This window comes from Anolis carolinensis, chromosome 1 (assembly GCF_035594765.1).
Source record: "Anolis carolinensis isolate JA03-04 chromosome 1, rAnoCar3.1.pri, whole genome shotgun sequence".
Taxonomy (NCBI): Eukaryota; Metazoa; Chordata; class Lepidosauria; order Squamata; family Dactyloidae; genus Anolis; species Anolis carolinensis.
The window spans coordinates 58910687-58935139 of NC_085841.1; the positions used below are offsets into that span (position 1 = coordinate 58910687).

The following is a 24453-nucleotide window of genomic DNA, read 5'->3' on the forward strand; positions in this document are numbered from 1 at the left end:
TATGTCAGCTTTAGAAATATGTTTTAATTAAATTTTCAAACTATATGTTTGAATACTGATTTTCATAGATAAGAAAAGCTTCCGAATGGATAATATGTTTGTTTTGGGATTTTTTTTTTGTGATTTCTTAGCATGTGATGGAATCTTGTAATCTAAATTCTTTGATTTTAATTTTGTGTTTCTTCCCATTTCCTAAGCAATGTTGTACCATCCTTTACAAAGCATAACTATCAGAGAAGAGCCCTCTGTATGAATGCCTCTCTTATTTGAAGTGGGGATTTTCATTTGATTCAGAAGAAGCCAGAAGTCTAAAATGAATCAAGTCCCTTAGGGCTGCTTCTGATGCTTCCCAAGGTGGAGCAGGCTTCTCTCCAAAAATGCCAAAACCAAACCTAAATCCTGGGGAAAGCTTTGTGTAGGTTTCAGAAAGACATAATGAATAACAAAGTGTCTTTCAGCTTCTGAGGAGGGAATACAAGAGATTGAATAACTGCAGGTCTACCTTCTAATTAGGTTTACTGAATTTCAAAATTGACTTCTGATTTACTTCTTGGTTGATAAAAGGACTTTCCTCAGTTCAAAACATTTGGAAATGCAACCAAAATGTAATAATTTTTTAAAAAAAGTTAAAGTTGCCTCAAGAAGAGCTTTAGTAATACAGTTTTCAACTATTCGAAATCTCATCTGTTATCCACCTATCCTAAACCCCTGAATTGTAAGCTCAGAGAGACCTTTCTACCTCTTTTATTCCCACCTGACTGATTCTCTGCTACTTCAGAACAAATGGAACCAAGATAGGTTTTTTCCCAATATTTTAAATTAATTTTTGATAATAAAAACATACACAGAGAAAAGCAAAAATACTATAAGTATATGAACATAGACATACTTAAACAATTGCTTAATAAACATACAACTCTACCTAGAACTCTAAACTTACCAACACATACATAAATTAGTTTTTAAAAAGTATGTCCAGCTTCTCTTTTGTTGGTTTCTCTATAAGAAAAAAGGAAGAAGAACAAGCATAACTCTGTGTTAGTTTACCACCTTTAGTATGTTTTCCTCTTTTTAATTGAGGCCACGTGTAGATTTAGGTCAGTTTGGGGTTGAACTGGCTCCCAAGCAGCCACAAAACACACATCGGCTGATCCAGTTTAACCCAGGAGAAACTGCTTAATGCAGCTGCACCCTGAGTTAAAAAAAAACCTGAGGCAAGCATGAATCTTGCACATACACAGACACAAATGTGCATACATATACATATAGACATGTATAGAAAATGTTGAATGTGTTTTGAGTATGCTATTTAAAACTAATTCCAGATGTATCTGGCTAGCTTTCTAATAAATACCACTCCAATAGGTTTTGCAGCAGTTTTGCTAAATGGCCCTGTTATAGCAGTACAAAATTGATGGCAAATGACATTTATTAAAAATGGAATAGTACACTTAACACTTAATTGCAAAGAAATGAGTCTCAAGGAAAGGTCATGGATATTATCTTGCCTGGTAAAGTTTAACAATATCACTGATGGCTTTTAATAACATTAAAAGTATTGAGCTCATTAAAAAAAAACCTCATCAAACATCAAGCATTGCTATATGTTCTAATGGCTGAAATATTGTGCAGATTAACAGTTCCCCTCCATTATAGTTAAAATGGTGTCAAACTGCATTAGTTCTACAATGCAGATGCACTGAAAGTGGGTGAAAGAAAGGAGTCAAATGGGTAAACCTAACTCAGTTTAATCTTTCCCGAGAATAACTTTTCAGCAACCTATTGTTATTATTTTAAAAAGTGAACAATGTCATAGGAAAGCAGTAGTGACAGGTTTAACTAGTTTTCAGTTGTCTCAAGCCTACTTATTATTGAAATATGCTTATGTACTGATACTCTTAGGAATCTATCCACATCACCAAAATGTTTATCCAAAGCTTAAATGTAACAGGACCCAAGCCTACTTTATATGTATAACCCTGCACTGAGAAGGAAAGATTATTTGAAAATATTGGGGGAATTGTTAAAAAAAAAAAAAAGGTTCTCCCAAGTATGATGAGTTTTAAAAGGATCTTAGATGTTGTGGCATTTTCTCCACAGAAAACATTTTTGAGAAGAAAACAGTGTTTTCTTCAGGGAAAACAGTATTCATGTAAATAAAACATGTTTCCCATATATAAAAGGCTGTTGTTGGAAGGGGCAGAAAATGTTATTTTTGGCACCAAAACACTCCTACATATTTTTTTTTCACAGAGAGAGTTCCAAACTATGAATAGACTTTGAAAACTATATACAGTAGAGTCTCGCTTATCCAACATAAATGAGCCAGCAGAACATTGGATAAGCAAAAATGTTGGATAATGAGGGATTATGGAAAAGCCTATTAAACGTCAAATTACGTTATGATTTTACAAATTAAGCATCAAAACTTCATATTTTACAATAAATCGACAGAAAAAGCAGTGCAATACACAGTAACGTTATGTAGTGATTACTGTATTTACGAATTTATCACCAAAACATCGCAATGTATTGAAAACATTGACTACTAAAAGGCAGACTACATTGGATAATACAAAATGTTGGATAAGCAAAGGTTGGGTAAGTGAGACTACTATAGTTCAAAATTATTTTCTCTCAATGAAGAAAAATGGCAAAATTATCCATTCTTCCTCAATATAACAAAGCTTCATGAAGCTTTACTTCCCTAAATTTCATTTTGCTAGTGCCTTTTCGCCTAAACAGCAGTTTTGCTTTGGTTTAGGCAGGTGAGTGGAGCCACCAATTGATAGGGATTATGCTAAAGTTAGATATTCTCTTAATTGTTTTTAACTTTGGAAAAGGATAGATAAACACAGTCATCTGCTTGCAGCTTATTGTAATACTTTCTAAAATATATATTTTGTTCATGATTGCTGCAATTTAAAATTAAGAACATGATAAACTGAATCTTAACGAAAAGAATGCAATGTTGAGCAAAGCTAATATAAAGATTTACAATTGATTTGACTTTCATATACAGGGATCTTCATAGGCAAATAGGATTATGAAGTTTTCTTCCTTCCCAAGGAAGCAATAACAGATAGTGAATTGGACAGTGGCATAGGCTCTAAGAAACCCATAAAATACAAGGAATTCATTCTTTCTAAAAGCAAATTTAGATTGTGGTTTAGTCTGAGGATAATCTGTAACAGGCAATGTGAAGTCTATGATAGGAACCAAACTGCTTGGCAGAGAGAAATGCAGAGAAAGAGGGAGAACATCCTAGTAGATTTTAATACAAAAAAAAACAGTTTTCCACTACTAAGCCTAATTGACTGAGAAACCAGGGACATTTTGAAGGGAAAATGTACAAAACTAACTACAGCCAAAAAAAAACAACAACCCAGAAACTTTCATTACATGACAGTTGAACTGCTATGAAAAATTAAGCATAGAGATGCAAAATTAAAAAGTGACAGAAATAAAATCAGTATCCTGACCACAACTCTTGCAGAAAAATAGAAGATGAAAAATGAAAGAAAAAGAGATGTTTTCCATAAGATCCAAGAAATCAAAGGAAAATTTAAATCCAAAGTAGAGATATTACATGACCAGTCATATGACCTGACTAAGAATAAAAAAGATGATAGAAGCAATATACCAAAGACTACACATATAAAAGAGATGAAGGGAAGACAGATTCATTCAAGGAAGAACTATCTGAAGAACTATTCAAAGATGAATGATTTTTGGATAAAGTGGAAGCTGCATTCAAAATACTTAGAAGAAATAAATCACTGGAACAGATGATGTGCCAATAGAATTGTTTCAAGCATCAGAGGCAGAATCCACTGAAATTCTAACTAAAATTTGCCAATAAACAAAGCAATAGCTCACAAACTGGAAATTCTCAATGTACATTTTACTTCCCCAAAAATGAGATATCAGGGACTGCAGTAACCATCATACCCTTGTATTATTCTCTAGTGTACTGCTTCTTAAACTATGGGCCCTGGCCTCAAATGTTGGGGTCCCATTTTTTTTCCTGAACATCACCTAATTCTAGTGGCTGTTTTAGACATTCACACATTCACGGTGGTCTCTTGAGGTGATACTTCAGCTTTACTTCATAAAAAGGAAAATCAGCCTGTTTAGCAAGCATTGCAAATGCTTATTTGTTATCAGTAAATATTTGATTTTTATTCCTATTTTATTTACCTATATAACTGAGGGTCATGTAAAATTTCTCAAGCCAAAAGAGGTCCCAAGTGGAAAAGTTGAAGAAGCCCTGCTCTAGTGCAAACATAGTGAAGCTAAACATTCAACACACTTAGAGTAGGAAATGTCAGCTGTCATGGGAGGGTTCATAAATGGAAGAGGTACTAGAGATCATATTCCAAAATATACATTGGATAATGAATTTCAGAAAAAAGAAAGATGTCTGTGTTTTATTGATTGTAGCAAAGACTTTGATTGTATATATAATGAAATACTATGGATTACTCATAAAGAAATGGATATACCATAACAATCTTGTCTGTACTTATGCATAGCATATATTCAGTACAAGAGATCACTGTCAAGCAGAGCTGGCCCTACATTTTTCAAGTGTAGGCGAACAGAATTATGGCGCCCCCCCCCCAAACCAATAACTGAAAAATAAAAGCGTTTAATAAGTGAAAATGTTGGATAATAAGGAGGGATTAAGGAAAAGCCTATTAAACATCAAATTACATTAAGATTTTACAAATTAAGCACCAAAACATCATGTTTTACAACAAATCAACAAAAAAAGCAGTTCAATACATGGTAATGTTATGCAGGAATTACTATATTTGAAAATTTAGCACCAAACATTGAACAGGGATATAGGGCAGTGTGGACTTAGATAACCCAGATAGCTCCTGGTGTTAAAAAAAAACCCTCTAAAATCAGGACAATAAATAAAGAACAACACTCTGAAAACAGGAGAAATCCAGACAGTAAACAATCAGGGACAGCTAACACCTCCCAAAAAAAGATTCTCCCAGGCAAGAAGAAGCCAGGCCTTGAAGCCACAGGGCCATAAATGCTAATCAAGGTGATTAATTAGAGTTCTTTCTCCCACCCTGGACCTTCTACAGATATATAAACCCCACTTACCTCACAATCTCTGAAGGCCCCAAAAGCGGGCCCAGCACAGGCACCGGGAGACCCAGCGCGGGCACTGGGCAGCCCAGCGCGGGCACTGGGCAGCCCAGCGCGGGCACCAGGAGCCCCGAACACCTTCCTGGCGAGGCCTTCCAGGTGAGGCCTCACCAGGAAGGCCTCGCCAGGAAGGCGTTCGGTAGCTTCTCTGCTCTGCAAAGTCCTGAACACCTTCCTGGCGCCGCTTCTCTGCTCCCCAAAGCAGCAAGCTCGGCTCCTTCCTTTCAGAGGGAGGCGCGACAGCAGCGGCAGGCTGCAGGAGACAGGAGTTGCCTCGATGGCGCCCCCAACAAGATGGCGCCACAGGCAACTGCCTAGTTAGCCTGGTGGTTGAAACCGCCTCTGCTGTCAAGTTAAAATATAGAGAAACAGAGCACATTCCATTGGTAAAGAAGTTAGGCAAGATTACATTTTATTATTCTTGTGTATACATTACATACTATATTCAAAACTGGATTAATATTGGAGGAAGAAAAAGTAAAAGGTGGAGGAAGGAGCATTAAAAGAGTCAGAAGACACTATACTACTAGAAATAAATAGCAAAGATTGAGATTGATAATTGAAGAAAAACAATGAAAAAGGTACTAAGGAAATGTGGATTTGGCATGGTTTTTAGGCCTCACTAGCCACCCAAACCCAGATTTCCTGAGGAGGGTGACTACATGCCATCTCAGTAACAATCAGGTTGGCATGCAGCCACCCCAAAGCCCCACAAAATAACACCTAAAAAGTAAAATAAAAACTTATCTGATCGCTATTAAGGTCCTCCTCACATCCTCTTGGCATGAGGAAATGATGCACCAAGAGATGGGGGGGGGGGGGAGAGGAAAATCCCTCCTTGTCCCCTTCTCTCCTGGCACATCATTTCCTCATGCCAAGAGGACACAAGGAGGACCTAATGGCAGCCAGGTAAGGGTGTTTTTTTTGTTTTGTTTTTTGTTGTTTTTTACTTTTAAGGAATTATTTTGGGGGCTAGGCGAGGGGTTGGGTGCTATCCTGGACCTTTGGACTCCATGAGCACAAAAGGTTTGGAATGGCAAATGAGAACTTATTCTCAGATAGTCCCAGGACTACCTGGAAGTGAGTCCCCACAGGCCTAATACTTATTAAACCCTGGTAGTTTGGACACCCCCAGTAAAAACTCAGGCAGATCCCATATTCTGAGCCTTTCTGGATGGGCCCATAGTCTACAGTTCTTTTCTGGCCAGTATTATTATTTCTTTCGTTTCACAAATATTACTGAAAATATTTTTGTTTTTGAACAAAGGGGTGTTAAAAATGATCTGAACTGTGTGTCAGATATACTAGGTATGACACTGAATAGCAGAGCATGTCTTCAACATGCATGCATCCATGACATTAAATAGTGGGGCTGGAAAAGACATTTGCATGGAATCATGGATATCTGGAATCAACTTGTTACTCTCCAAATATTGTATACAGCTCCCAGCAACCCTGAATCTAACCATGTTGGTAGAAGGTGAAAAAAACTAGTTCAGAATATCTTGAAACCAAATGTTCAGAAAGGCTAGCCAAGTTAACAAGCTGGATGGATAAATTACCTACCTCAAAATAATACAATTTCTTACATTAGAATGGATTGTTGTTTGTTTCCCTTACAGTGGCAAAACAAGCAAGCTTGCTTTTAATTAGGCCCGGGCTGTGGCGCAAGCTGGTGAGCAGCCAGCTGAGACCAATCACTCTGACCAAGAGGTCATGAGTTCGAGGCCAGCTCGGAGCCTGCATTTGTCTTGTCTTTGTTCTATGTCAAGGCATTGAATGTTTGCCTATATGTGTAATGTGATCCGCCCTGAGTCCCCTTCGGGGTGAGAAGGGCGGAATATAAATACTGTAAATAAATAAATAAATAAATAAATAAATAATTATCTTTGAAAATATTTTTATTCAGTTCTCCAGCAGGTCACAATGTTCCCAAGGGCACTTAATACATCCTCTGCATTTCTGATATGTCAGATATTTGAAATATATACTCATTAGGGTCTTTTTCTGTGCATACAATTGTTAAGTCTTTCCTCCTTTTGTGTGTATGCACAAAGCAACATTGTTCGCTAAGTTATGTAAAACTCAGATCTTGTTAAGAAACCATTGAATTTGCTATAGAAAAGCACTCACCTGCCTATAAATGTATTTGCATGTGTTATTAAAGCACCAGTATGGGCAGTCAAGACTATGAAGAAAATGCCTTTTGATAAATGAGCTTTTGTTTCTTGTTTGCATAGATTGCTTCAAATAACAGATGTATGATAAGATATGGGAAGGGTTTGGAATTATGGTTTCATTTTCATAAAGAAAGAAAATGAAACAAGTTAACTAGCATAGCCCCCCAGATGTGTACAAAATGTCAAACAACTGACTAGATAGCTTCTTTCTTGAAATTTGTTATGAGAGGCAAAAACTTCTGCATAGTGAGATAAATTCTGCTGTGATCTTAGCATTCACAAATGAGGCATAATTCATTATTAAGAATACCCAAGCAATTCAGGAGCCAAACACTTTCCCCAAAAATAATATTTATAATTATAGGCTCAATATTTGATTAAACATGATTGTGATGTAACTGCATATCAGAAGGTAAAAATATTACATTTTCATCAGATGGTGAAAATTTATTGAAAGTCCAATTGCATTATGTGGTACGTAAGATTTCACTGAAAACATGGGTACAGAGATAGTACTTAGTGTGTTTCGGACTATTTAGAAGCAATGCCACTTTCCTGTTACTTTTTATATTTATATATATATATAAAAAAACAAAGCACAGAACAAAGTTTGAGTAAAATGTGAGAAAATAAGCAATGGTCTGAATCTATGTTTCATTCCCAACTAGAGTAGACATATTTTAAAAGATATAATATCTGTTATTTGTTGGCAATCTTCTATCCAAAAACTTCAGCTGGCCCTGATTAGCTTCCAAGAGCAGATAGAGTCTGATGCTTTCATGGTATTTAAGACTCCTTTTTTAGACAAGCAAATTTCTTGTCTCTGTTTCTCTAGCATCACACAATAATCCCCTCATTCATGTGACTCATCTATCTACAAGCATAAATGAGCTGTCATCCTAATTTCTGGGGCTCCTTCTCCTGCCACCTTGTTGGAGCTTTCAAGTGGGCATCAATGAAAAAGCAGCTATTGCATGAATCTTCAATAAACTTTGTTCTCACAGGCAAAATGAATCAATTTATCATTTTCAAAGCTTATTTGCTATTTGGTACTTATTCTGTGGGAAAATGTGCAATTTTGCATGGATGTCTGCAGAGAAAACAGCATTTTCCACACATAATTGTTTTGTTTTATTTTATTTGCACAGAAAGTGCCCTTTTCTGTACAGAAAATTTTGTTTTGTAATAAGGGCAAAGAGCACCTCTGGGGCAAAATAAGATCTGAATTTTGAAGATTCTTGCCCATCTAAGAATATCCTGAACCTTAACAGATCTGGGTTTTTCTTTTACCATTTTTCAAATATTTTTAAACAGTCTTTCCATCCCTACTACTAAGGCAAAGGCATCACACTCAAGCAGCTTTGATCCACTTAGGCACATACGCTTCAGGGTTCTCAATTTGAAGGTATGGCATAACCCCTGTACAGGCAGTGCTCGAGTTACAAATAAACAACTTAGTTAAGAATGGGAGTGAAACCATAGGAAGTGAGAGATATCTACCCCTAGGAGGGGAAATACACTACGGGAAGAGTTATCATGGGGAAAAAGTGTCTCCACTGAAGTTTTAGCACCAAAACTTGTTTCCATAAAAAGCCAATTATTTCAAAATTCAATGATCCCAGGGACAGAAAGTAAGGTGAATTCTTCTGAACAACAGCACAAACAGCAAAACAAACACCATAGGGGTGTTAACCCTTCTCTATGCTATCCAAACTTTTGTGGGGAGAGAGGATGCAGTTACACTTACAAACAAATTAAACTTCAGAACAAACCTATCTTGAACAGGTAATAGTTAATGACAAGAGTAACATAGTGGACCTAGAAAATGTCTGGGTCCACAATGCATTTTGACATGGATCAAAATGAGGGTCATACTATATTTCTCTTCCTTCCACAGTTTGCATGGAATGAGTGTAACTGGTGACCTTCAATATCAATAAAGCAGAGCTTCCTTTTTAGTGCTTAATGTAAAGTTTATTTATTGCTAGTAACAAACTCTTACACATGCACAACATGGGCAAGAATACAGAACTTCCAAGATGTTGAACTTTTTTTGTTAGAATGGTGTCAGGCCCACACATTAGTACTTTAAAGTTTGGTATAAAACCCAAAGCAGACAGAAAGCCAACAGTCACTGCTGAGGTCATGACTACTACATTATTCAGATGCTGGAATAATGAAATATCTATGATACACAAGCCATTTCCCAATCAGTTTATTGTGTGCAGATCTACCCCTAAATTTATTTATTTACTACTTTAGGTACCCATCAATGCTCAGGTTAGATATTTTAGAAGGATTAAAAGTAGAAACAATAAATATTTGGCTTTGGATTTTATGAATGGAACCATTAGAAAATGCATAAGCATTTGGGAGAACTACAGCTCCCATCATCTTGAATCAGTCCCCCAAATACTACCAGTATTTAAAGTTGACCATTATGGGCATGTGTATCAAGTTGGTCCAGATTCATTATCAGTTGGTTTCAGAGTGCTCTTCGCATATGAGTGAACGATAACTCCCATTGTCATCTGTTATTGCCCCTCAAAATCTGCCAGTATTTAAAGTTGGTCATGGGGAGTGTGTGTGTCAAATTTGGTCCAGATCCAACATTGGTAGGAGTCACAGGGCTCTCTGGATGTGGAAGCCATCTTGAAAAATAATAATAATAATAATAATAATAATAATCATCATCATCATCATCATAACTTTTTTTATACCCCACCTCTATCTCCCCAAAGGGGACTCAGGGCGGCTTATATGGGGCCAAGCCCGAACAAAAACAATAGCAATATAAAACACAACAATAGACAAGAAACATGCACAATTATAAAAAAAACATACAAATATGATAGATAGATAGACAGATAGACAGAAATATTTTGACTTTTATTCTATACATAGATTCATTCAGAGCACTTCCAGACAGCGCCAATATGCGTGTTTTAAAACTGAGGCAAAAAATCCTGGGACCTGCCAGTTCTGGGAAATGGTCCCTTATCATCCTTACATCTCCCTTTGAAGTGGATCAAGATGGAGTGCAGGCAGGGGACATCAGGCAGAAGTTTTTTCAAAAAAATCTCTCCACAATGTGCTGGACTTCATATGTGCTCATGCAAATATCTTAATGTACACACAAGCAGATTTCCGATCTCTCTCTTCACCCAATTGTTAATTCAAGCTTTGCTTAATATTATAAAGTTTAAAAGAAAGCATTTCGGAGAGTTCTAATTGCTTTCCACTTGTGCTTCCCTTGAGACACCTGTGTATCTGTGGCTCCATGTTTTGACAGCCCGATTAACTGATCTTCTGTACGGGCTTTTAAAAGGCTCATGTGTGCTGGAGCAGTCCACACAGGGGGAAGGGAGGAAAGCACGTGATTTGCATGACTGTATTTTTGGGGCAGAATCAGGTTATAGTGTATCTTTTAAACATTTGCTTTTCAGCTGTTAACCTGATTCCGCCCACACTTTGTTGAAGCATCATGTAGCCAACCTCCTTTTCTCCTGGTTACTTCTGGGTTTTTAGCCATGTGTATAAGGACTCTCATATACCTTATATCATGCCTTTCTCCCAGTTTAGGATTCAACTTAGCTTTCAACATAGATTAAAACACAAGGAAAGCACTATTCTGCGTCTCCTGGTAGGTAAATAATCCCTATCTATTTTACACCTCTCATGCAAGAGATTTGAAAGCAATTATTGCATATGTAAGGTATTGTGTTGTTGTTGTTGTTGTTGTTGTTGTTGTTGTTGTTGTTGTTGTTGTATGCCTTTAATTCTCTATCAGTTGATAACCTAAATGGTTCTTTGGCAAGACTTCTTCAAAGGAGGTTTGGTATTACCTTCTTCTATAGCTGAGAGAGAATGACTTGCCCAAGGTCATCCACTGGATTTCATGGTCAAGCAAAGATTCAAATCATTTTCCAGAATTGTAGTCCAACTTTCAAGTCACTGCACCATGATGGCTCTACAACATTAATAGTAATGAAAAGTAAGCATAATAAATATAGAAGCAGAAGTACTGTATATTCAAACTATCTGGACAGTTTTAATTAGCCTCTGGGGAATATCTTTTGCCCTATCATAACATAAAACCTTAAGAAAAAACAAAACAATTTTTCTACATTTCAGCTACAACCTGGTTATATAAGTAAAAACCCCACTGACTCAAGCATAGGACTTCAGAAGAGATTTCTATGTGTACCAGGCAGATGATATCAAGAGGAAAAGTATACATTTAACAGATGGGGTGGGCAACCGAAAAGAAATCTCTCTTTTACAGTGAAATGTTGCCTGGAAAAAAGGAAAATTATCTTCATTTTTTTTACAGAAAAGCTGTTAAGGTCTATAAAAATATTTTGCACTTAAGCTTTTTATAATTTAAAGACTTTTCAGTTGCTTTTTGGAAAGGCTCTGTACTATGAAAAATAGCTGGAGGGAATGATGTTGTACATGCTGTGCATAAACAAATTTGCCATCAAGCACAAACACATTTTATTTCCCCACGCACACAAGCACCATCACATCCGCTTTTACTGTGATGTTATGGATGCAATGCAATTATTGTTCTTCTTCTATCTAATTCTGCCTTTTCGGAGAGTTTCTGTGCTATGAAGCAGACTTTCTGGAACCACTGGATATGGGAGAGGCTGCCTGTGGACTACCATAGAATTAAATTTGGCAAGATGCAAGGCCATATGTGAGCCCTGGGCTACAATAACCCCCTATTTCTTTTTTAAAATTCATTTTGGGCATTCCCCCCTAAAACATATGTATTGTTGTTTTTATTGTGTGCCTTCAGTCCATTGCTGATTTATAATTACCTTAAGGTGATCCAATAACAAGGTCTTCTTGGCAAGATTTTAGAAGGGATTTCTTTTTGCCTTTTGTATGAGACCGAGGCCCCTTCCACACTGCCCCTTTATCCCAGGATCTGATGCCAGATTATCTGGCAGTCTAGATTCATATAATCCAGTTTAAAGCAGATAATCTGACATCAAATCCTGTGATATAGGGCAGTGTAGAAGTGGCCTGGAAGTGTGTGCTTTGCCCAAGGTCACCCAGTTTTTTTTTCTTTCGCTGAGTACGGTCTTGAGTCATAGGCCAACATTCCAACCACTAGACCACATCAGCTCCAATGTGCCAAATACCATCACTTCTACTTGCAACAACAGAGGCACATGGAGATGCCTAGACTAGCCATGGGAGGGACCTAAAGAAAGGGAGGGGGGCTACGCATCATACGATTGACCATTCTTGGTCTAAACAGGATCAAGTTAAATGTATATGGTGCAATGTCACATGAGGATTCTAAGTGACTTGTGTTTTTTCCAGATATCTATATAAAATTCCATATATTTTGATATGTATATATGATTAAGTTATGAATGCTGATACCTTACAAATAATAACAATGAAGAACAAGAAATACAGCAGTAAAGCTCATGACAGGGAACCAGGTCATCAGAAACAGAGCCATATACATACCAAATTAAAAAAATAAAGTTCTATAAACCATGTTTAATTGACATTGGAGATAGGTATTTAAAATGGCAAACTTGCTTTAAAATCAAACTAGGAAAAAACTGTGCTCCACATGTCATTGAAATGTAATTCCCATCATTCTTTGCCATTGGCAATGCTAGTTAGGGCTAATGGGAGTTGCAATTCAATAGTGTCTGGAGGGTTGTAATTCATTCACCCCTGCTGTAAAAGTCAAGGCTGTAGTATCTCTAAGGGCACTCCCACACAGGACTAAAATCTGTGCCGAAATGGATTTAAATAACCCGCTTTGACACGGGTTTAAGTCCCCAAAAATCGAGGCTTTCCAGGGGGTGGGAGTGGCTACATGCCAACCCAAAGCACCCCCCCCCCCAATTTCCCCCTAAAAGTTTCCCCATAACTTTCCTCTTGGCATCCTCCTGGCATGAGAAAATGACACCTGAGGAAATGGGAGGGGTGAGCACCCCCCCCCCCCAAACCTGGTCTCATAGTGCATAATTTTCTCATGCCAGGAGGATGCAAGGAGGAAAGTCATGGTGACCTTTTCTTTAACTTTTAGGGGAAAGTTGTGAGGGGGTTGGCACCATCCTGCATTTTTGGACTCCAGGAGCCCAAAAGGTGTGAGATGGCAATGGAGACTCACTCCTAGGTAGTCCTGAGACTGCCCAAAAAGTGAGTCTCCACAGGCCCAATACCCCATTAGACCTAGGCCTTTAAGGAAGGTCCGGATATAATATGGTATCTAATTAATTCAGGACAAACCAAGGAAACCTTGGTTTGTTCTGATTTAATTCACTTTTACCAGAGGTATCCTTTGGACACCTCCAGTAAAAACCAAGACAGGCCCTAGCTTTTAATAATAATAATAATAATAATTTTATTCTTATATCCCATCTCCCCGGAGGGACTCGGGGCAGCTTACATGGGGCCATGCCCAGACACGACAGCACAAATCAGATAAAACATTAAAACTTCAACATGATTAAAAACAGTCATAAAAGTCAATATACACAATAATATTAAAATCCCGATTTGGGTCAAAAGATCCAGGCCAAGGTGCAAAGCAATATCAAGTTATCAGGGAGGGATAATTATACAGCAGGTGTAATACTTAAAGTGCTGAATGAATCCTAAAAACAATCCAGAGGGTCTACTGCTTAATAGGTAAATAACATGATCCCACAAGGATCAGTCAACGAAGGCCTTCTGGAATAGCCAAGTTTTCAGGCTCTTCCTGAAAGAGAGTAGGGTAGGGGCCTGCCTAATCTCCCTGGGGAGCGAGTTCCACAGCCGGGGGGCCACGGCGGAGAAGGCCCTCTCCCTCGTCCCCACCAACCGCAACTGCGAAGTTGGTGGAAGCGAGAGGAGGGCCTCCCCCGACGAGCGAAGAGGTCGTGCGGGTTCATAGGGGGAAATGCGGTCTCGAAGGTAGGTGGGTCCCAAACCGTTTAGGGCTTTGTAGGTGATAACCTGCACCTTGAATTGGGCTCGGAAAATAAATGGCAGCCAGTGGAGCTCTTTAAACAGCGGCGTTGAGCGCGTCCTGTAATCTGCCCCAGTTAGAAACCTGGCTGCCGATCGTTGTACTAGTTGTAGTTTCCGAGCCGTCTTCAAAGGCAGCCCCACGTAGAGCGCATTGCAGTAATCCAGTCTAGAGGTAACTAAGGCATGGACCACCATGGTCAGATCTGACTTCTCGAGGTATGGTCGCAGCTGGCGCACAAGTTTTAGTTGTGCAAAGGCCCTCCCAGCCACGGCCGACACCTGGGCCTCAAGTGTCAGCGCAGAGTCCAGGAGGACCCCCAAGCTGCGGACCTGCGCCTTCAGGGGGAGTGCAACCCCGTCAAGCACAGGTTGCCACCCAAGACCCCGATCAGACGTACGACTGACCTGGAGGACCTCTGTCTTATCAGGATTGAGCTTCAGCTTGTTCGCCCTCATCCAGGCCAATACAGCGGCCAGACACTGGTCCAGTATCCGAGGGGCTTCCTTGGAATTAGGTGGAAAGGAGTAGTAGAGTTGGGTGTCATCCGCGTAGAGATGGTACCGCACTCCAAAACTCCGGATGACCTCACCCAGCGGTTTCATGTAGATATTAAAAAGTATGGGGGACAAAATGGAACCTTGCGGGACCCCACAGGTCAATGGCCAGGGGTCCGAGCAGGTGTCCCCCAGCTTCACCAACTGGGAACGGCCCTCTAGGAAGGACTGGAGCCACTGCAGAACAGTACCCCCAAGGCCCATCCCGGAGAGACGTCCCAGAAGGATACCATGGTCGATGGTATCGAAAGCCGCTGAGATGTCCAAGAGAACCAGCAGGGTCACACTCCCCCTGTCCAGCTCTCTGCGGAGGTCATCCACCAAGGCGACCAAAGCCGTCTCGGTACTGTAGCCAGGTCTGAAACCAGACTGCGATTGGTCCAGAAAATCCGTATCTTCCAAGAATCCCTGGAGCTGGGAAGCAACCACCCGCTCCAAGACCTTGCCCAAGAATGGAAGGTTAGAGATTGGTCTGTAGTTACTGAGGTTAGCCGGATCCAAGGAGGCTTTCTTCAAAACAGGCCTCAACACAGCTTGTTTTAGGCCAGATGGAAATATGCCCTGCTCCAAAGAGGCATTGATTATTCTCACAAACCAATCAACTAGCCCTCCACTGGCTTGTTTTAAGAGCCAAGATGGGCAAGGGTCAAGGGCACAGGTGGTCGCCCTCACCGCTCCAAGAATCTTGTCCACATCATCAGGCTGCACAAGCCGAAACGAATCCCACAAGATCGAATAGACAGATGCCTCGGTTACCTCACCTGGCAATGCATCAAGGCCGGCGTCTAAGTCGGAACGAATCTGAGCGACTTTGTCTGCAAAATGGTGAGCGAACTCGCTACACCGAGTTGACGAGATGTCGGGTGCTCCCCCAACCTGAGGAGGGTGGAGGAGCTCCCCAACAACTCGAAACAACTCTGAAGATCTATTTGTTGCAGACGCGATGCGGGCAGTCGAGAAAACTTTCCTGGCTGCCCGCAATGCCGCGGAATAGGCCCTAATAGCGGCTCTAGACCGTGCTCGGTCAGATACGTCACGAGTTGTCCACCAGCAGCACTCTAGTCTCCTTCTTGCACGTTTCATCTCCGCCAGCTCCCCAGTAAACCAGGGAGCTGGGGCAACTCCACGCAGCGAGAGGGGACGCTCAGGAGCGATCGTGTCTATTGCCCTGGACAACTCGCCATTATAACGAGTGACCAGGGCATCGACAGGATCGGCAGCTTCCATGGTAGACAGATCCCCAAGAGACCTCAGGAATCTCTCAGGATCCATAAGTCTCCTGGGGCGGACCATCTTAATTGGTCCACCACCCCTGCGGAGGTTGGAAGAGACGGTTAGTCTTAAACTGATCAGATAGTGGTCGGACCATGACAATGGAAGAATAATTTGCTCTTCCACTCCGACCAAACCGTCGCCCGCAACAAAAACCAGGTCGAGTGTATGTCCAGCTTGATGAGTGGGACCCGATATTATTTGGGACAGACCCATGGTCGTCATGGCAGCCATGAATTCCTGAGCTGCACCTGTCAAGGTGGTCTCAGCATGAATGTTGAAGTCGCCCAGCACCAACAGGCGCTGGGAACCCAACACCACGCTAGAAACCACCTCTGCTAGCTCAGGCAGGGAGACTGCTGTGTCACGGGGTGGACGGTACACCAGCAGAATCCCCAAACTGTCCCGGGTACCCACCTTCAAGTGGAGACACTCAAACCCGACCGATTGCAAAGCGACGCATCTGACCAGGGCGATGGACTGCCTAAAGACCACCGCAACCCCACCTCCCCGCCCTCCTGGCCTGGCCTGCTGATGCACCCCGAAACCCGGAGGACAAAGCTGGGTAAGACTAACCCCACCCAGATCATCCAACCAGGTTTCGGTGATGCAGGCCAGATCCGCATGTTCATCCATGATTAGATCCTGGATAATAGATGATTTACCTTTGACGGATCTGGCATTAAACAGCAGGACCTTCAGCCGGGAGGGGCTACCATGGAGGCTACCACACCTATCCTTCTCCAGGGTCGCAAGAACCCTGTTGCGCTTCTCCCTGGAAATTCGTTGACGGCAATTCCTCCTCCTCCCCCACACGACCTCGATGGAGCCACCCCCCGCCTGTTCCCCACCCCCCAAGGAGTCTGGCTCAATTGGAGCATCCTTAAGAGAATCTAGTCAGCTCCCTGGATCCAAAAGGTTACTAGACACACCATCTAACTTTACTTCAAAAGAAGGGGATAAATGGGGCCTACTGGAAAAACGTAGTGAGGTTGAAGAGGGTGAAAGTTGCTGGTCTGGTATGGAAAATGATTGGGCCAGAGTCTCTAATTGAGACTTTTCTAAAGGGGGGAGCCTACGCTGAGGACTACACATCCTATTATCTCTGGGCCTAACAGATGGTTGAGTGTGTAAAGATAGGTTGGCCACCAAAGGGCGAATCACGGGGTCCACAAATACTCTTCTAATGGTAATGCCCCATGAGAGCAGCCGGAACCTAAGGGCCCATAATTCCTCTGTTATAGACTTATCCTCAAAAGTGAAGATAAGGCGTAAAGAGCGATCATATGATTGATAGCCCTTATGGAGCCAAGTGATCATCTTTATCTTGACTGTCGTCAGGCTCCTTGAAAGAATTTGACCCAAGGACCTCTGGATCACTCTTTCCGAGGTCCATCTACCCCTGTTCAATATAGAGTCTTCAATTTGAAAAGCCAGCTGTTTCGTCTGTACAAGATGTTCATAGTAATCCTCTACGTATGGAGGAGAGAAATCCCCCTCCAACGGAGAATTAGTTATCGGCTTCACCGCTGCCAAATCTAGATCCATACCTTCCCTCCTTTGAACAGTTTGATCAACAAACAAATCATTCCCTCCCTCAACCTCGTCATTTTCTAATCTTAGCTCCTTAATACCCTTTTGGAGCCCAAGTTCTACCTCTCCCACCAAATCTGAAGGACAACTGGCCTCCTTTAGATCATAACCAGTATTATTATTATCCTCCCCAGGAACATCCTGTAGTCTAGTGGTGTTTACCAGTAACAAAATTCCTTTGAGGAGATGATCTAATTTCTCATTCACTGTTACGAGCTGAGAGAGGACGAGGCTAAACGATCTACCCATGAGGTGGCATAACTGGGATAGATCGTGGTTCCCATGTGCATCTGTCTGACTCATTCTCTACTACAACTCTACTACTCTACTCTAGCTTTTGAGCCTGCCTGGATGAGCTGTAAGTACAGAGGTGTCAGGAGGATGGAATCATTCTTTTTTCTTCGTGTACTCTGTGAATGCACACTAATGGAGAAGGCTGTGCCTGCGCAGGCTCCAACGGATACTCTTCCAAGCTAAAGTTTGAAATTTGGCGGTAACCCCGCCCCTCTCCCCAGAGGGTATAAAGGGTGCCCTCCGCACTCGCTCTCCAGTTCCTTTTTTTCCGCCGCACAGCTCACTTCGGACTCTTCGTTCTTATGTCGACCACGCGTTTTAAGCAGTGCACTCAATGTGCCGCTAAGATTCCAGATTCCGACGGTCACGCTAAGTGCCTTTTCTGCCTCGGCGAAAGTCACGTCGTCGGTACCTGCCGTTTTTGCCTGGCCTTTACAGCTCAGGCCCGAAGAAATAGGGCTGCGAGACTCCGGGCAGCTCTCTACGAAAAGACTCTTGCTCCTGAGGCTTCTACTTCCACCCCGACCTCGATGGCGCCCAGGCCTGCTCCGTCGGTATCATTCAAGGCCTCGAAAACTTCGAGAGCAAAACTGGCCAAACCGCCCTGCACGGTGACTACAGCCACGGTTTCGACCCGGTCGGGCAAAATGGGCCCTTCATCGACTTCAAGTTCGGTAACTTCGGCCATTTCCACTCGATCCCGCCTAGCTTCGCCTCCATCTTCTTCCGCCATGAAGATTGCCCTTAAGAGGGCCCAGGAGGAATCCAGATGAGCCCATTCTGACTCGGCAGCTGTGTGCCCCATTCCTCCGACACCGGGAAAATCGCTAAGGGTCGCGTCGAAGCAACCTCCAGCAAAGAAACGAATGATCCAGAGGTCGTCCTCCTCAGCTTCTTCGAAGAAGGACGTCCCCTCCTCTGTGGCCTCCTCCAGGAGATCCTCCCCTATCCAACCGGCGCAACGCTTCCGCTCTTCTTCTTCTCCTCATGGTCAGTCCTCGGATGCGGACGCTCAAGCCTCTCCCGACCGGTCGGTCAGGACAGTTATTAAGGCTCCCCAGCCAGCGCCATCACGCCTTCCGGCTCAACAAGAGCTTTTTCCCCCGGCTCAGACACCCGAGAGGGGTAGACAGATGACGCGCTTAGCCCGTGCCGCCCAGGCTTCTGCGTCCAAGGGCGTTCGTCCACAGCCGGCTCCTACTGCTCTTGAGGTGATACCTCAACAGGACTCTGCGCTTGTTTCTCCTCCCCGGTCCCCTCAAGGGCCCGAGGAGGATGACCCCGATATCGAACACCCCGAGTCGATCCTCTCCGCCTCCGTTGTCTCTCTCGGTCTCGACCTCTCCCCGCCTCACGACGCCTACGAGGTCGACCCACCTTCTCCGACGGATAATATCCGGGCCTTGTCCGACCAGATGGTCAGAATGGCAGACGCTCTGGGGATGGAAATTAAGCAAACCTCAAAAGCTGTTACCAACCCCGTTTTCAAGAGGGTCCAGGCTCAAGCCCCGCCAGCCACCTTGCTGCCTTTTCTTCCATACCTCCTGGACGTAATCCAGGCATCTTGGAAGACTCCATCTTCGATACCTCCAACCTCTAAGAAAATAGAGGCCTGGTACCAAACTGATGATGAAGCCCTGGAATGGCTCAAACATCACCCTGATCCAAACTCCATGGTGGTAAAGGCCTCCCAATCGTCGGGTCGACAGTCCAACTCCCCTGCCGACAGGGAGGGCAAAAGATTCGATGCCGTAGGCCGCAAGCTCTACTCCGGCACTCTCCTCCTTTGCCGCATGGCGAACTACGGAGCCTGTATGGGCGCTTATCAACAGATCCTCTGGGAAAAAGCCCAACCTTTCTTCACCAAACTTTCTGACGAAGACCCGTCAGTTCTCTCAACCCTCCAGCAGGAGGCGGACTCCCTTGCACACCACCAAATCCAAATGGCTAAGCACACTGGCGATACCGCCGGAAAGATGATTGCCCACGTAGTTGCGATCAGACGGCATGCATGGCTTCGGGCCTCAGGACTCTCTTCTTCCTCTCGACAAGTGATCGAAGACCTTCCCTTCGACACTCAGGGTCTTTTCAACTCTGGTACTGATGACAAACTGAAGTCCAATCATGACTTCAAGATCCTAGCAGCAAAGTGCGGGACCGATCAACCTCAGGCTCAGCGGACCCGATGGTTCCCGCAACGATACCGTCGCTACCCTCAGCCTTTTCGTCACCAACCGTTTCGAAGCTCGTTGAGCTCAAGTCACCACAGTCATCAGCAACAACCTCGCCGCCAGCACCAGGTCCCGAAAGGTCGGGGCAAGGGTGCTACAGCTATGCCACAACCCCAACGACGGGCCTGACGTCCACTCTCTCGGGGCCTTTTCTACCTTCACTACTACTGCCACTGCCATGCCTTTCCTAGGCTCCGACCAGAACTTTCCTCTCTGCTCTTTCCGCGATCGCCTAGCTCCTTTCTACCACGAATGGGAGTCTATCACCTCAGATGCCTGGGTTCTCCGCATTGTCAGAGACGGCTATGCCTTGGAATTCGAAACTTTGCCCCCCATGGGTCACATCCTCCACACCGACCCTTCACCGGAAATATGCTCCGAGGTCGACTCCCTTCTGGCGAATGGCGCAATCCAGCCTTCTCCTTCCGAGCAGGACACTCGAGGTTTCTTCTCGAGATACTTTACGGTTCCCAAAAGGGGTGGAGGTCTTCGGCCCATCCTCGACCTGCGAGCCTTAAACCTCTTCATTCTGCCTTCAAAATTTCAAATGGTCTCGGTGGCCTCCATTCTCCCAATGCTCCGACACGGAGACTTCTTTGCCTCTATAGACTTACACGATGCGTATTTCCACGTCTCGGTACGCCGATCTCACAGGCGCTTCCTCTCCTTCAAGCTCCTGGGACAGTCTTACCAGTTCACAGTTCTCCCTTTCGGCCTCATCATGGCCCCAAGGGTCTTCACCAAGGTGGTTGCCGTGGTGGCAGCACACCTAAGAAAACAGGGCATAATGGTCTTTCCTTATTTGGACGATTGGATGATTGTCGCATCCGACCCCTCATCCCTTCAAAACCACGTCTCTCAAGCTCTTTCTCTTCTACAACGGCTGGGCCTTCAGTTGAATGTCACAAAGTCCCAACTCCTCCCGGCCACAGAAATCCGCTTCATCGGAGCTCTCTTCAACTCCATCGCAGAAACCGCCTACCTACCGAAGGACAGGTTCCTAGCCCTTCAACAACACCTTTCTCTCCTTCTCCGCAACCGCAGGATCTGAGCCCACTCTGTCCAGGTTCTTCTGGGTCACATGGCCTCCACGGACATGGTTACTCCTCTCGCCAGACTACGTCTCAGACCTCTCCAAAGATGGTTTATAGACTCTTTCAAACCCCATCGGCATCCGAGCTCAATGTTTCTCACGGTACCGAACCAGGTTCGCCTCTCCCTTCGTTGGTGGCAGGACCCAGCGAACGTTTGTGTGGGACTTCCCTTCCATCCTTCCCTTCCGTCAGTCACCATCACGACCGACGCCTCCAATTTTGCGTGGGGAGCCCATATGTCAAACCTCACTGTCAGGGACCTTTGGTCCATCCAAGAGAAGTCTCACCACATAAACTTTCTAGAACTGTTATCAATCTTCAAATCTCTCTGGGCGTTTGCTCGCTTTCTTCCCCACAAGACTGTTCTGATCCAAACGGACAACGTAGTAGCTATGTACTACATCAACAAACAAGGGGGTACGGGCTCGAGGAAACTGATGGCTCTCTCAATGGACATTTGGCTATGGTGCATAGCGAGACATATAACCCTGTTGGTGGTTCACCTTCCGGGTGCTCAAAACACGCTAGCAGACTCTCTAAGCAGAATAACGACCTCCCCCCACGAGTGGCGTCTCGATCCCGAAATCCTGAAATCCGTCTTCGACGATTGTGGCTGGCCAGCTCTAGACCTTTTTGCCTCCCCCTCGAACGCTCAACTTCCTCGCTTCGGAGCGAGACTACCTCCAAACTCGACTCCGGGCTGTCTCGGAGACGCGTTTCTCCTCGATTGGACTCTCGAGCCCGTCTATCTTTTTCCTCCCTTCCCTCTCATCTCGAGGGTAATAGAGAGACTCTATCTAACTCCGACATCAGCCATCCTGATCGCCCCTGCATGGCCACGCCAGCCGTGGTACCCAACTCTACTCCGGATGTGTGCGGATCCTCCCCGCACTCTCCCAACTCTCCCTCATCTACTATCTTCACAGAGGGGACAGGTCCTCCACCCCGACGTCCCGTCCCTACACCTAACTGCCTGGAGGATACTTCCTTAAATTCTCTCCACCCAGACCTGCAGGCGATCCTTCGTGCCGCCCATAAGCCGGCCACGTCAAAGGCCTATGCCTACAAGCTTGCAAAATTCCAAACCTTCCTTCAGGACCGACACGTCAATCCCTCCTCTACTTCAATCCCGCTGGTCCTGGACTTCCTACTTTCTCTTGCGGATCGTCAACTCTCTCTGGCCTCGATAAAATCCTATCTCGCTGCTCTCTCCTGGCATTTCCAACGTCAAGGACAACCCTCTCTCTTTTCTAACAACCTCATTAAGACCTTTCTTCGAGGTTACAACAACCTGCACCCTCCAGTTCAACCTCCGACTCCCGGATGGAGCCTCGAACTTGTGCTTTCTCAACTAGCTTCAGCTTCCTTTGAACCTATGGCCTCCGCCGACCTTCACCTTCTCTCTTGGAAGACTGCCTTCCTAGTCGCTATCACCTCTGCATGCAGGCCTTCGGAACTGGCTGCTCTTCGGGTGGACGAACCCTACCTCTGTTTCCACCACGACAGGGCTATTCTTCGCGCGGACATCACCTTCCTACCTAAGGTGGTCTCTACTTTTCACCTTAACCAGGACATAATACTCCCTGCTTTCTTTCCTAATCCTTCTTCTTCTTTGGAGCGGAGACTTCGTCTCCTGGATGTCAGGAGAGCCCTCCTTTTCTACAAGGACAGGACTAAGGACATACGTAAGTCACCTAGACTGTTTGTGGCTTATGCTACCCATAAGCTGGGCGAACCACTTTCTTCCCAAAGACTCTCACACTGGATTGCTCAGGATATCGAACTCGCTTACCAGCTGGCTAAACGCCAACCCCCCCCTTCGATCCGCCCTAGATCAACGAGGGGCCTTTCCACTTCTACTGCCTTCCTGAGGGGTGTCCCTCTCGACTCCATCTGTCGAGCGGCTATCTGGTCCACTCCATCCACCTTTGTTTCACACTACAGGATGGACTCAAAGAACCTCAGGGACTCGGCCTTCGCCAGGTCTATCCTTTCCTCCTGCCTTTCCTAACGTTACTTGCCTTACTCAGAGCCAGTTTTTGCTGTTCTTTTCTTACAAGTTCACCGATGTCATTCAGCCTTTATTTTACATGATATGTTCATGGGTTCATTAACGTAGTGCTTGTGTACTATACTTACCCACTGCACTGAAATGTATTTCCTGAATACCTCTACCTCTGTTTCAGGGAATCGGTCTATACTTACCTCTGTAATTCTTACAGACTATCGCTCACATACAATGTTGTGATTGTGTTCTGGATCCTAATAACTAGGATCGGTTTTGCACTATATGCTGTTGCATCGTTTTTGACTATTGCACTTGCTTTTGCACCTTGTGCTCAATAAATGTGTTGTTTGGACACTAAACTCGTTATCGGGTTTGCTATCCCACCTACCTACACCTCAGCTTGCTAGTCTCCATTAGTGTGCATTCACAGAGTACACGAAGAAAAAGGACAGGTTGCTTACCTGTAACCGTGTTTCTTCGAGTGTACTCTGTGAATTCACACAATCCCGCCCTTCCTTCCCCACATGCAAACCTCTCCCTTTCTCGTCGCCTTTGCGGCGTAGGAACTGGAGAGCGAGCGCGGAGGGTGCCCTTTATACCCTCTGGGGAGAGGGGCGGGGTTACCGCCAAATTTCAAACTTTAGCTTGGAAGAGTATCTGTTGGAGCCTGTGCAGGCGCAGCCTTCTCCATTAGTGTGAATTCACAGAGTACACTCGAAGAAACACAGTTACAGGGAAGCAACCTGTCCTTCAACAAGCATAGTCAGAGGCAGTCCAAGTTATAATAGTATTTAGTCCATTCAGAGGACAAGGCCAAAGGATAATCATAATGTTCCATTCCAAGAGTCAATTGGCATGAAGCTCACCAGAGGTCTAACACAGGAAGTACAAGGTTTCCAAGATTTCCGGCGGAAATGATGACTGCTGCCAGCACCAGGCTACTGCCAGCATCCATTGTTTATGCTCCAAGTGGCATTAATTCTACAGTACAGATGCATCGTAAATCCTATAATTCACTTACTCTAGCTCAAGGATAATGTGGAATGTTAGCAGCAACTGAAGAGCCA

The 24453-nt window shown here is 43.9% G+C and overlaps 1 long non-coding RNA gene across 3 annotated transcripts in view; it reads right to left on the reverse strand.

The window, feature by feature from the left end:
- Positions 1-6823: 6823 nt before the first annotated feature.
- Positions 6824-24453, reverse strand: part of LOC134297481 (uncharacterized) — a 76251-nt gene continuing 58621 nt past the window's right edge. For all 3 annotated transcript variants that reach the window (XR_010004239.1, XR_010004243.1, XR_010004236.1), the window contains 2 exons: positions 11195-11319; positions 6824-10000 (listed from right to left, as the gene is read on the reverse strand). This is a non-coding gene — a long non-coding RNA (uncharacterized LOC134297481). The remainder of the gene's footprint in view (positions 10001-11194; positions 11320-24453) is intronic.